This window comes from Neofelis nebulosa, chromosome 11, assembly GCF_028018385.1.
Source record: "Neofelis nebulosa isolate mNeoNeb1 chromosome 11, mNeoNeb1.pri, whole genome shotgun sequence".
Classification (NCBI taxonomy): Eukaryota; Metazoa; Chordata; class Mammalia; order Carnivora; family Felidae; genus Neofelis; species Neofelis nebulosa.
This window is the reverse complement of record NC_080792.1, coordinates 12,661,174-12,675,356: the sequence shown is the minus strand read 5'-3', so window position 1 is coordinate 12,675,356 and position 14,183 is coordinate 12,661,174. Positions and strand designations below refer to the sequence as shown.

Below are 14,183 nucleotides of genomic sequence, written 5' to 3'. Positions count from 1 at the left end.
ATTTTGATAATTCTCGAGAACTTGTTTATTTAAAAAAATCAAAAGAAACAAAAAACTCTGAAGAAAGTTTCTGACTTGGGAAAACTTTTCTATCTAAAATAATGGCTGTTTTTTAGGAAAGAGGAAAATAGCTCCCAAACTCGGACTCAAAAATCTGTGACATTTTCTTTATGAAAAGGAAGGAGAGGTTGGGTTGTTTATGCGGTATCCATTTCCTCACTTCTTTAAAAAAGAATAATAATGTTTTATTACTTATTTTTGAGAGAGAGAGAGAGAGAGGGAGGGAGGGAGAGAATGGGGGGAGGGGCAGAGAGAGAGGGAGACACAGAATCCAAAGCAGATTCCAGGCTCTGAGCTGTCAGCATAGAGTCCTGTGTGCGGCTTGAACTCACAACTTGTGAGATCACGACCTACGCTTAAGTCAGTTGCCGAACCTACTAAGTCACCCAGGCACCCCTCCATTTCCTCACTTCTATTACCCATATGCCTCCCATCTAACCTGATTGCGATTTATTTGGCAAGGCAATGATTTTCAATCTGCAGCAGTGGGATCCTATGTTTGAATAAAGCTGTATATAGAGACCTGATGTATAAATCAAGTGTGAAGTCAGCCAGTATAGGTGAAGACTAGAATTTGACAGCAAGGGAACAATGCTCCCTTCTGATGGCTGCCCCTCCCCACCCAGTAGTCCCTGAGTTTTCTCCAAAAAAACCCATGAGAATAATGCCCCCAAACATTTTTTTGTTTGTTTGTTTAAAAAACCTTTATTCATTTTTGATCAGGGAAAGGACAATCAATCTCAACGTCAACTTGTCACCTAATCATAAATTTGAACTTAACAGGATTCACTGCCCTAGACACTGCACCGACAGACTTTGACAACATAACTTAAAATGAAAATCTCCCTTGTTCCCTAAGGTTGCCTGTTGAAAGAATAAGCAGTCCCTTGCAATAACCAACATTGGTACTTGGCCTAGGTTTAAGGTCAAACAGCAAAACAAGAGCAAAACAAGGCCAAGTGCAGTGTAACTTGATAGCTAGCAAGTACAAACATCGTTAAACAAAGAAAGTTGCAGGCACCAAATAAAACAAAAGGCAGGTTCAGCAGCATAAAAAATTTACATTTCCTGGAAGGTGAGGTCAACTACTCTGCACAAGAACCTGTATGCCAATCCTAAAGGCTAATGTAGAACCACAGAAACAAAACAAAAAAACCTTAAATCCAAGGACAGTGAATATAAAATTTAAAGCTTAAATTTACCCAGGAAATTCTTCAAAATCTACAGTTAAAACTGCTTTTTGACTCACCAGGAAAATCTGTTGTAATAACTCAGGTCACCTTAGATTTGCATCGACATACATAAAATTTAAAGTATACTTTTCCTCACGACTCCTTCCTATGTCTGAATACGGGATGTTTAACTACGCAGCTCAAGCACTAAATGCATTAAAAATGATGAAACCTACTAGCATGACTTTTTCTAAGAGCTCACACCACATTAACAGTTAACACCCAATATAGCTTCCTAAAAAACGCCCCACAAGAAAACATTTTGTTCAGTTTGGTGCTTGCTGCGACAATACCAGTAGAATACAACCGACTTCCTCAAGTCCCTACTTCAAATATCTGCATCTCACTTTTGCTCAAATTTTAACCACCTCATACCTCTCTGCCAAAATCCTTGTAACAATTTCTGATACTCTTAAACTGTAGCTCCAACACACTGTTTAAGACTGCCTTTTCCCTGGGTATATCTGGATGTTTTAATCAAGAAAACAAGTAATGTCATGGTATTACGATTAGCCAAAGCTCTTTCTAACAGACCAGATTCTGATGGAGTGTATCATAACCAATGGCTTTCCAGAGACAGGAACAAAGCACAATTGCTTCTATTTATGAAAAGGAACTACCAACATGCTTTGTGCTAAAAAGGCACACTTCTTCACAATACAATCCAGAAGATTCATGGTCGGCTAGAAAGCTTCCACTAATGACAACACTATGACAAGGTCTCCAAATGCACAGAGAAACATTAAAGGTGTGGTGGAAACCTCAGTTAGCAGGGAAATGAAGCCTCAGAATATAGAATACATCTAAGAAAAATGGGGAACAGGGAGACACTGTAGCTGGCTATTCAAAAAAGGACCACCGTTTCCCCCTATGGATCAATATTCCCTACAAAATAAACTGTGCCTTAATTATTGTTTATTTTCAGTTACACTTTTACAGAGCTTTTTAGTACCTGATGCAGAAAAACAATCACATAAGGAAGCATTTATTTGAGGTTTAACATGAAATCACACAAATAAAATTTGTATAAACACAACTCCACACTGAGTCATAATACAGAGAGCAAAAGACAAAGTAAAAACAAAGAAAACTAATTGGCGGCTATATACAGTTGGACACAGTTGTGTCTTGTACGCTAGGAAGTCTTTTACAAAATAATCACCTTAGATCAACAGAAGGCTGATCTTCAATGCCGTCCGTCCTGCAAGATGGGTTTAGCAATCTCCTCCCGTTTTCTCCAAAGTCCTCCTTTAGTATGGCTTGCCACCCCCTCGAGAAGCCTTGACATAAGTGCTCTGTTGGCCACTGTAGTCTGCATATCTGTGTCCATATCCATAGTCTCCCTAGTTATACCCGGTATAATCACAGCCACAGCCACTATAGTTTTGATCACCACCAAAGGCACTATCGTAATTTCCATATCCTTGATCATAACAGTTATTAAATCCCTGGTTCCAGTTTTGGCCCTGACCTTGTCCATGACCCCTAGTACCACCTTGTCCACCAGCCACGGCACCTCTTCCTCCTTTTTGTTGTTGCTGTTGCTGCCTATAGACCTCGTTGGGTTGTGCAGCTTGGATTTCACACTTCCCAGAACCAATTTGATGATATCTGCTTTCTAACAATTTCTTTCCTGGCTCTTCATCGGTATATGTGATAAAGCAAAGTCCTCTTTCATTTGGTTTTGTCTCCATGGGAAGTGCAATATTTTCAATAACTACAAAGGCTCCAAAATATTCTTCAGTTTGTTCTTCAGAAGTACCGTGGCTCAATCCACCCACAAACACCTTTTTGGGAGGTTCTTTCCCTTTTAAAGCTCTGGCCCTTTTGGGGGTCTATCAATTTGCCATCCAGTTTGTGTTCTTTCAGTTCCCAAACCGTATCAACACTAGCAGCGTCTCTGAAAAGCACAAATCTAAATCCTCTCGAGCTTCCAGTCACTGGATCTGTTTTTATTGTACAGTCTACGATTTCCCCAAATCGAGACAAATATTGTCAGGTCTTGCTTGCTTGTATCCCAGCTCAAGCCTCCAATAAACATTTTGCCGTCATCTTGTGGATTCTTGCTCACGGTTGATCTCGGATCCCTCTGCGAATCCCTCTATGCTGCTGTACTCGTTCATGTCCTCCATGGTGGTGGAGCTGTGGGCTGCGGGGGGCGGGTGAGGGGTTGCTGGCACGCAGTCTGGGTCACAGCAACAGCTGTGGTGGAGCATTGTATGGAGCTGGATTTCAAATGGTGGCGGAAGAGCCCCCCCCCCCCAAATATATTCTTAACCAGATTTGACTAGTTCAGATTCCATTCCACTCTATTCTCTGTGGTTAAATGCCTATTCATGTTTCTAAACTCCTGACACACGTTACTCTTCGGAAATGATAACAAATAATCACAATGATAGGCAAGAAGTCATTTTTTTTTTCTAGCACAGGATTAACTGACAGTTTTAAAGTTTTTTTTGGTAAAAATATAAGCATAATAGGTAGGTGTTAGTATTATGTACAAATACTGTATTAAGATGTTATGTTTCAGTACTACATCAGTGGGGGTTCTCCAGAGAAACAAAAATCAATGTGTATGTGTGTGTGTGTGTGTGTGTGTGTGTTAAGAGATTAATTTTAAGGAATCGACTTGTGATTGTTGGGGCTGGCAAGTCTGAAATCTGTAGGGCAGGTCTGCAGGCTGGAGGGCTTGAGGTTTTAGTCTTGAGGCAGAATTTCTTCTTCTTCTTTGGTAAACTTCAGGTTTTGCCCTTAAAGCATTCTACTGATTGGATGAAGTCTACCTGTATCACTGAAGGCAAACCTCTTTACTTGAAGTCAAATTATTGTAGGTTTTAACAACATCTACAAAATATCTTTATAGCAACACCTAGATTAGCTTTGATTAAATAATTGGGTACCATAGCCAACACATAAAACTAATCATCAAAAATAAAATGGAAAATAATTTTTACTTGATATATATACACAAAATAACTGCTAAATAAAATAACCTAGTAATTAAAAAATGCAATATGTTTATTAAAAACTTTTTTTAAGTTTTTTTAAGTTTAAGAGAGAGACAAAGCATGAGTGGGGTAGGGGCAGAGAGGGAGATGCAGAATCCAAAGCAGGCTCCAGACTCTGAGCTGTCAGCACAGAGCCCCATGCGGGACAGGAACTCACAAGCTGTGAGATCATGACCTGAGCCGAAGTCTGATGCTTAACCAACTGAGCCACCCAGGCACCCCCCAAATACAACACATTTAATATTTAAAAGTTACCATGCTTAATTTGAAGTTTTAAAATAATGTGTGTGTGTGTGTGTGTGTGTGTGTGTGTGTGTATACACATACATATAGGTGCCTTTCTCTGATAGTTGATTTTTGTTCCATGACAAATATTACAGATGAAGAAAATTTTCTTTCATTTTAGGATTTTGTTGGTTGAACTGTTAAGGTGAGCCCAAAAGAATCTTCTAATTGGTGTTAGGGTACTTTTGGCACCATATAAGCTCATCCCACTTTTTAAGAATGAGAATATTTGTGTGCTTGTTCTCATTTGGTTTTACCATTAAAATCAATATTACTCCTGCTAACTTAGATTTTATATCAATTTCTGTGTTCAGATCAGAGTATTATACAACATTCACATCTTCTATGTGAGATTCCGCTGTTAAAGTATTTACAAAGGACTTTAGCTTTTAGTGAATAGTCCAATGCTTACAAACTCTGGAAAACATTATTGGATTAATTTTCAAATGATGTGATATTTGGATATTTTAGAAAGGCTAAGAACATATATTGAATTTATAAGTTTAAAGACTTCTGTTGCTTCCAATATGGATTATTTTCTTAGAATGCATCTCATAGAACTTGTATACATATGTACTTATTAATATTTATTTGCAAAAATGTCTCACGGTTTGCAACAAGGCCACAGAACACACTTATAACATGGCAACAGCCACCGATAATACTAATTGAGAAGCTTGTGACCACTTCTCTGTGTTCCTATTCTGGTTCCCAGTTATGTCAGTATTAACCTTCAGCTTCCTACATCTGTAGGTCCGTCCGTCTCTTACTTTTGACATAGGTGGATTCTTTTGAAACTAGGAACCTGTTGATTGCTAAGCTTTCATTCCGACAAGAAAATTTAAAATATATTTTCTCTTTTACCTGATTTGTCAACTTTAAAAAATACACAATTTTTTCCTTTCACTTAATTTTTGTTTTGACACCTCTTATAAAAAAAAAATCTTGAGCCAATTTTGAAATTCCCCCACCCCTTTCTCTGGGATAAGGAGATTAGCATTTGCTAAAATAAATAATAGACATATTTCTTATAATAACAAAATAATCCTGATTGCTCCCTCCTGTCCCTGTATTGTTGTCATTCATTTCACTTCTACTAAGGAAATCTACATCTACATCTGTATACGATAACACATATATATAAGCATACATAATCAAATACTTTGCCATTATCATTTTGAACAATCCATTATGTTAGATCAGTTAAGAATAAGAAAAATAGAAGAAAACAAGAAGGTGATCAAAGCGCACAAACTTCCAGTTGTGAGAGATACAAGTTCTGAGAATGTAGCATATAGCATGGTGACTATTCAAAAAGAATAAGAAAAACAAAAGCTTTCATTTCACCTTCACCTATTTCCTCTTTGATGCTTTTCCTTTCATTATACAGCTCCGAGTTCCCAACCTATTTTATTTTCCTTCTCACTAAAGAACTTCTTTTAACATTTCATGCAAGCAGGTCTACTGGCAACAGATGTTGGTTCACAAATTCGGTAGCTGCTTGGGTGAAATTTAAAATTGGCCTTGTACATGGAGGGCAGGGGGAAACCAAGGAAAGAGGCAGCCATCCAGATCCGTGGGCAGAAGGTTTAATGCACAAGGGAACTTACTTATGAGGCTTGTCTAGGTGGCCACAAGACCACTAGATCTCTGCACCTACTTGCCATAATCTCAAACGTTTATAGAGAGACCTTAACAGGGTTCCATCATTTATACAGCTCAGATGGCCTCCACAACACTTGCTTACTCAAGGCAGCATCTTTGGAGGGGGCCGGCTCTGGGAACAGGAGGCAGGGTGCATGTTTCAAAGATGGAGAGGGTGGAGGAGCCTCCCATGGCCCGGGGCCAACTTGCCGGTCAACCTGTGACCATGTCTTCTTGATGACCTCCCCAGACACTCCAACCCTCAAGACCGACTGGATGTTAAAATTTTTCATGCCTCCCTCTTCTGCAATGGGCCTGGCGTGGTCAGCAAGGGGCTTCACTAGCATAGAGGTGGCTCATTTGGCAGCTATCTGGCTACATTTGAAAGCAGATACCATGGAAATAATTCAGGTTCGTAAAAAAAAAAAAAAAAAGCACAGATTAAGATAATGATTCCCAAAATAAGTAACTTTTTTCCCACCAAGAGCCCACTGATTTACTGAGTCCTCCAGGCTGAGGATTATTCAGAGTTCATTTGCATCCTCCTGCGATTTAGTCAAGAGGATACATTAGCAGACTCATCAGGTATGAACACACAACAGTCTGTTTCTATAATGACACAGGTACCTCCTTGCGAGGCAATAATAATGTCTAAGGCGGTTCTATTTTGGAGCACAGCTTTTCCAATTAGAGACCTTTCAGTGTTCACTAAAGACAGCCATTGGCAGCTATCATTTAGGGCTTGTTAGTGAACGTAGTAAGGGCTTCTACATGTGCTATCACATGCCCTCAGGCTAATGGCGGGGACAAAAACTGTAGCCAAATGATCATACCAGTAGAAACAGAATGTGCCCTCTTTCTTGAGGAGAGTGAGGTTACAAATTTTTGTTACAGTGGGAGGATTCTCCTCTGTGCCCAGGGAGAACAAGGGTGCAAGTGCCCCAACCACCCAAGTGGAAGCCATGGCCATGGACTGGGCCACACAACCACTGGGTCCCATTCAGGGCTACCCAGGGAATACCTGAAGGGGAGTAATGGGTCAGTGCCAAACCACTGGCTCTCCTTTAATGTGACAGAATGACTGGATGGTTCCATTCATATCCATCCCGTATTCCTGGCACAACTGGGTTGGTTCTGTTTAGAGTGATATTTCTGTTTCCAGCATAGGGGTACCCTGACGCTCAAATGTCCTTTACCTGGTGTGAGCTACATGAACTTATTCCAATCTGAGTGCTCTGATGGTGGTATTTTAAGCACCTTCCTGGTCATCAGTTTGATGGGTTGCCCATGTCGTTTGACAGAAAAAGAATACCCTTGTCAGGTGTTATCAACAGTGTGAGCCACAAGCCAGTTTTCTGGATCAGTACTGGTGATATCAGATGAATGAAGAGTACTAGTCCTAGCTTGTTTTCCTCAATGCACTGTTCTAGGCTTTCCAGTCCCCTCCCCGGTGATACCCGCCATGGCAACCTGATAAGCTAGAGAGGGGCAGCTGCCAACATACCCAACTGTTGGTCAAGCCCACTTGGTCACTGTCCTTCTATAAGAGTTATAGCTGTGTCTGGGGTGCCTGGATGGTTCAGTTAAGTATCCAACTTCTGGGGCGCCTGGGTGGCGCAGTCGGTTGAGCGTCCGACTTCAGCCAGGTCACGATCTCGCGGTCCGTGAGTTCGAGCCCCGCGTCGGGCTCTGGGCTGATGGTTCGGAGCCTGGAGCCTGTTTCCGATTCTGTGTCTCCCTCTCTCTGCCCCTCCCCCATTCATGCTCTGTCTCTCTCTGTCCCAGAAATAAATAAAAAACGTTGAAAAAAAAAAAAAAAAAAAAGTATCCAACTTCTGATTTTGGCTCAGGTCATGATCTCACAGTTCACATGAGTTCGATCCCCACGCTGGGCTCTGCACTGACAGTGCGGAGACTGCTTGGGATTCTCTGTCTCCCTCTGTCTCTGCCTCTCTTTCTCAAAAATAAACATTAAAAAAAAATAATTATAGCTGTGGCCTGATCCTTAGATGTTAATGTGGCTGCAGCTTTAGAAACTTCCCTTGGTTGTGCATCCATACATGTTGGCTGGGGAGGCAGCACCACCAGGCATGAGGAGCTATGGTGGGGGCGGGATATGCCAGATCAAGACACCTGCATTCTCCCATCATGCACTGGTGTGCGTTCCATCCCAGGTACCATGTGCTTCCACACGTCCAGCCTGCAGCAGGACAATGGGACCCCAGGGGAGACTGAGTAGCTCTCCCTCCCCCAGGAGTATGAAGTAACTCACCCATCCCGATGGGAACATCCCACCGCAAATTCCAGTAGATGACACCTTTCCCAGGCGCGATTATGCCTGGTGTTCTCAGCAGCACAGCACATTGATCCGTGGTCAGAGTCCGGCCAACTTCTATCTTCTGTGACTTTTGTACCTTTAAGGTGTTGGGTGTCTCTGCAGGGCTCCCAGTCTGGCATGAGGGGCAACAGGATCTACCAGCTGATCATTCAAATGTATCAAAGGCCGGGCAGTACTTTCGTCCACTTGGCCAAGGTGGTTTCACCTGTTAGTAATTTAACCTGCTGCTTTAATACTTCATGTTTCCTTTCTACCAGCCCTGCTGGTTGTGGTTTATAGGGGAGACGGAATGTCCATTCAATATCAGGTTCTTTTCCCAGTCTTGCACATCATGACCTTTGAAATGTGGACCCCCCCCCCATCACTATCTTTTCGACAAAGGTATCTCTTCATGGTACTCAGTTTCTCTAATCCCCTGATGGCGGCAGACTGGTTTGCACAGTGACAGGGGAAAGCTTGGGTTAGACCAGACACAATGTCCACATAAACCAAGGCATACTTAGAACCCTCATTTGAAGGGAGGGGGGCAATATAATCAACTTGCCAATCTATCACCAAATAGAAACACCAGTGGATGGCCCCAGACACCTTTGGCAGATGCTTCGCATGTTGTTTAGAACACAAGAATACATGTTGTTCCTGCATTAACCAAGCACCGTATTTCAAGGGTAATCTGGTGTCCTGGGCAACACCCACCTGGGCACTACAATGGCCACTTTTCCTACGCACCCAATCTGCTGTATCTCCTGAAGGGTGCGGGCTCATGCCTGAGCTTGGGCATTAACTTCTTGATGGCCAGGGGAGTTTGGTCTGTTTCACTGTCCATCACAATATCCTTCTCTGCACTCTTCCGCACTTTCTCAGGAATTCCAACCCTTGGCATCACAATTAGGCTTTGTCATAAGCACTTGGACCTTACTCCCCTTAGCTTGCACCCTCCTAGCTTTGCCAAAGAGTATGCTAGGGTCTCCAGCTGCTTCTCCTGCTCTCCCTGCTTGTCTGCTAGCCCTGAAGGCATCAGAGTACTCAGCTCTTCTTCCAACTTTCTAACTCAACCTTCAGCCTATCTGATTCTGGGGCAACAGCTGGCCCTGTGTTCGCCCCTGTCTTATGCACTAAGAAGAGTTGCCGGTTTTTCAATCTGTTCATGTTTTACTCGCTGTTAGAATGGAGTGACAACTTTCAAGCTTTTCACTTGTGGCTTCTTCCCTCTTTTTTGTTAGTGTACTAGTTATCTGTTTGTATGTAACAAAAGTGGCCAAAGTGCCACATAACAAAATACCACTTTGCCCCAAACAACAAATTAGGAATTTGGGAGTAGCTTAATCCATTGGTTTTGTCTCAAGGTCTTTCACAAGGGTTGCAGTTTAAATGTGAGTCAAGGGGGCGCCTGGGTGGCTCAGTCAGTTAAGCGTCCAACTTCGGCTCAGGTCTCCATCTCATGGTTTGTGGGTTCGAGCTCCGTGTCAGGCTCTGTGCTGACAGCTCGGAGCCTGCAGCCTGCTTCAGATTCTGTGTCTCCGTCTCTCTTTGCCCCTCCCCCGCCTGTGCTCAGTCTCTCTCTCTCTCAAAAATAAACGTTAAAACAATAATAATAATAAATAAATCAAATGTGAGTCAAGGCTGGAGTCATTCTAATCTTGCTTGGCGAAAAGTCCACTTCAAGCTTGCTCATGTGATTCTTGTCACCAGATTCTTGTAACCAGAGAGTTACGGGAGCAGGATGCCATGATAGGTAATGATTCTGGGAAAGGTGGATGCAAGGCAGACCAGGCTAGAGGTGTCATAGGCCTTGCTGAGAAGCTTAGAGTCCTCCAGCGGAGAATGCCTGGAGGTTGTGAAGCCATGGAGGGATAGGATGCACAGTAAAAACTGTTCATAGAAATGGAATGTTAGTATCTTCATAGCTTGATAGTGTGAGATCGAAACGTGTTAAAGAGCAGGTATAGCAAAAAGACCCTTTGGTCAGGATTTACGTCAGGAGATACAGGAGGCTCAGTGGAATTCACCCGTCCATCTCTCTGCAGATCTCAGGAAGCTCTGAGCCTTGGCCAGTTTTGTGACATTCTCTGGTCAGAATCACCTTCTGAGCTAGCTTCAGAAACTAGAGAATGTGTCCCTGGACTGGGCTCTGCCATATACCAAGCGTACCAGCCACTGCACCCTTTGCTTTGGATGTTTTCTGGAGCTAGGCAATAGGAAAGCTAATATGTATCAGACACTTATCAGTGCCTATGCCTGCTAGAACTGCTTTACGTGAAATAATGCCTTCAATCCTCCTAAGGGCCCTTTAATAAATCGTTATTATTACTCAAATTTTACAGATAAAATAACTGACGTGCACAGTGGTTAAGTGGTTCATGGTTACACAGATAATAAAGGCCGGTGTTGAAATTCAAGCCCAAGTAGTTAAACTACAGACTTGATCCTAATGGTCTCATTGATGCCACTTGCATAAGTTGCATAAATACTCAAGCCTGGAATTGTGCTTAGAAAATTAAATCTCTACTGTAGACAGCTCAAGGAAAGTAAGCATAAACAATCTAATCTAGAAGTTAAGATAAACCATGGTATATTTTTTACTGCTTCTAAAGAACATTTTTCCTTGGATTCCACTGAGGCCAATAGGTTAAGACGTGGACTGTCAAAGTCATGTGTAAAGACGGAGCATCATTGGTAAACATTTTAGTGTAATTCTTTTCAACACGTTAAGCATCCTGTTTTCTTTCCACCTTCAGAATCACTGAACCCCTGAATGTCTGCCATTTCCGACTTTCAGGAAGATTATTTGCCTCTTTCTCTTCAAAGTGAAACCATATAAAACATCTGATTAGTCCATTACTTATTGAGACATAATGTGTATGTCAAAGAAAATTGATTTTACTGCTACATGGGTATGGCTTAAAAGCAGAATTGACCAATATAACTGACACAGACAATCAGGTTTCTTTTCTGTTACACATATTTTCTAGGTAAACTGCCTGTGAAAATATTAATCCAAATGTAAGCTTGTGTTTATTCTTTTCAAAATTGGAAATTACATTATTCATTTTATATACATATCTTCAATTTGTTAGTTTCTAAATCTGTAGTTATAATCATGGCTGTTTCTGACCTACATCCATTTCTACTTAACAAGGGCTTTTGGTGTTAATTTTGATAATTCTCAGCTTGTTGTATGAAGAACAAAGTTTGTCTGTAATTAGATTTGTGTACAGTATGCATCATAAAAAAAGAAAAACTAAATTCTGTTCTTTGCGTTCACTAAATTAGGTGTAAGAACTCCTTTAAGCATATTATCTTGCATCTAAACCAGTTTTAATAAGTTTGGAAGATTAAGGGCATAACTTCTCGAACGAAGTTGGAAAAAATCAGATCCTTTTTTAGAATGTGATACAGTGTTCTTCATCGATGACAGGTATATCACAAGTTACAGTTTTCCACACCGTTTATTTTTAAATCAGAGGATTAGACACTTTGCCAATCTGCTCTAATTCCACTAAATTACCTTTTAACCAGACTCTACAGACTGCCATGAAGAAAGGCCTCTAAGATCACCTAAGCACACGCGATGAGCCGCCATGTTTTCCAATTCCTGCCTGTACTCACCGCGAAAGCGTCTCAGTAAACGATGCTTTCGGTGGCACTAATGGACCTTACTGTTAACGGTGACTTCTGCAGCTACAACACAGAGGCTCTGGGAATACCTTACATACTATAGGAATGACCCCTGCACCATCCCTGACAGGCGCTCATCCAGTCTTGCTTCCCTACTCAGAGCCTCTGTTCCTGCGTTTCTCTCTGTTTAGAGTAACTGTGACCTTAGACCTCTGCATGGGTAGAGCCTCAACTTTAATTGTGCTCGTAAAGTACTTCCTCAGAAACTTTCTCTGATAAATGAAAGAATGAAGGGAAATTCCAGCAGCTCCCGTGACAATGGCATATTATGCTATGGGTTGGGCATTCCTGTTGGGAGCTCTAACCGTTGAAACATCTGTATTAGTTTGCTGAGGCTGTTGTGGCAAATTTCACAGACGGAGTGGCTTAAACAAAAGAAATTTATTTTCTCCTAATTTTAGAGTTTAAAACTCTGAGACCAAGGTGTTGGCAGGTCTGAGTTCTCCTAAGGCATCTCTGCTTGACTCGCAGATGGCTGCCTTCCCACTGTGTCCTCACATGGTCTTTCCTCTGTGCACACACATCCCTGGTGTCTCTGTGTGTGTCCACATTTCCTCTCCTTACAAGGACACCAGTCAGACTGGATTACTGCCCACCCGAGGGGCCTCATTTTAACAGTCACCTCTTTAAAGGCCCTATCTCCAAATATAATCGAATCTTGATGCAGGTTAAGCCATCAACAAATGAATACAGAGGGAACGCAAATTCAACTCGTGATGCCATTCTTTGCCCAAAGGATTCTTTCTGCTTTCTGTATACCCTCTTCTATGTCAATACTTGCCTTTGCAGCATTATCTCACGTCCTTCATACATGGCATTTAACTAAACTTATTTGAAGATGCCTGCTAATTTACTGTAGCAGATGAGAAAATGTGCCTCTCAGATTTCCTACTGCAGTAACCACTATTGACTAAAGGCCTTGCTAGGATGCTCTGGATCCTTTGCTGCACCTGCACCAAGGTGACACTCCAGTTGGCTGCTCAGACAATGACTCAGCGCAGCAAGGACACTAAGGCAGGTTCTTTCCTCTGAGACACAGTGCTCCTCTAGCTGGAGACTTCAGCTTGAGGACCCCCATCAGTCTCAGGAAACTGTCTTCAAACTGCACTGTAACCTAAGACCTTTCTTTCTAGCCTTCCCCATCACAGGGGTGAGAGGTGCACCAGGCCGATGGCTTCCCATCTTCCTCTGCGCCCCTCCTCATTTCCTCTCACAGGTATTTCTCCCAATAATCTCTTGCACATCTAATCTTCTAGACACCTTCTTGGAGGGCCTGGATAAATTGCTTCCACATGTGCAGATGATAGAGGTCGTCTCTTTTCTGAGAATTGACTTAAATCGAGAGAATGAATTTAAGAGTGGACATTCTAGCAGGCAAGGGGGAATAGATATATTTTAGAGAGCTGAAATGCCATTGAAATAATTCCAGGTTTATAACAAGTACAATGTGAATTTAGTTATAGTGTTTTTCAGACTTATAAATAAATCAGTAGGTATTTAAAAGTTTTTTAAATGTTTATTTTTTAGAGACAGAAGTGGGGGAGGGGCAGAGAGAGAGGGAGACACAGAATCTGAAGCAGGTTCCAGGCTCTGAGCTGTCAGCACAGAGCCTGACACAGGGTTCGAACCTGTGAACTGTAAGATCATGACGTGAGCCAAAGTCAGTAGCCTACCCGACTGAGCCACCCAGTCACCCCAGAATCAGTAGGTATTTTGAAATAAAAATTTATGTTACACAAAAATTTATAGAATTTTTATTCTGAACACAAAGATATTTTATTCCTCTTTATACTTACACAAAATATATTCTTTTCTGCCCAAAATATCAACAACAAATCAACAGGGGTCTGGAGGGATAAGACTACACATTCAGAATAAAACCTTCCCATTTGAGCCTCCATAACTCTATCCCCAAACCCATCCCCTGTCACACAGCCT

General features: G+C 41.8%; 1 long non-coding RNA gene and 1 pseudogene across 1 annotated transcript; both read right to left on the bottom strand.

Annotated features, from left to right (window-relative positions):
• Nucleotides 1-758: 758 nt before the first annotated feature.
• LOC131489568 (heterogeneous nuclear ribonucleoprotein D-like) lies at nucleotides 759-5,364 on the bottom strand (annotated as a pseudogene).
• Nucleotides 5,365-6,160: 796 nt separating this feature from the next.
• LOC131489760 (uncharacterized) lies at nucleotides 6,161-9,417 on the bottom strand. The gene is made up of 2 exons (XR_009250722.1): nucleotides 9,264-9,417; nucleotides 6,161-6,604 (listed from the first exon to the last, which is right to left on the bottom strand). It is a non-coding gene; the product is annotated as an uncharacterized LOC131489760 (long non-coding RNA).
• Nucleotides 9,418-14,183: the final 4,766 nt, after the last annotated feature.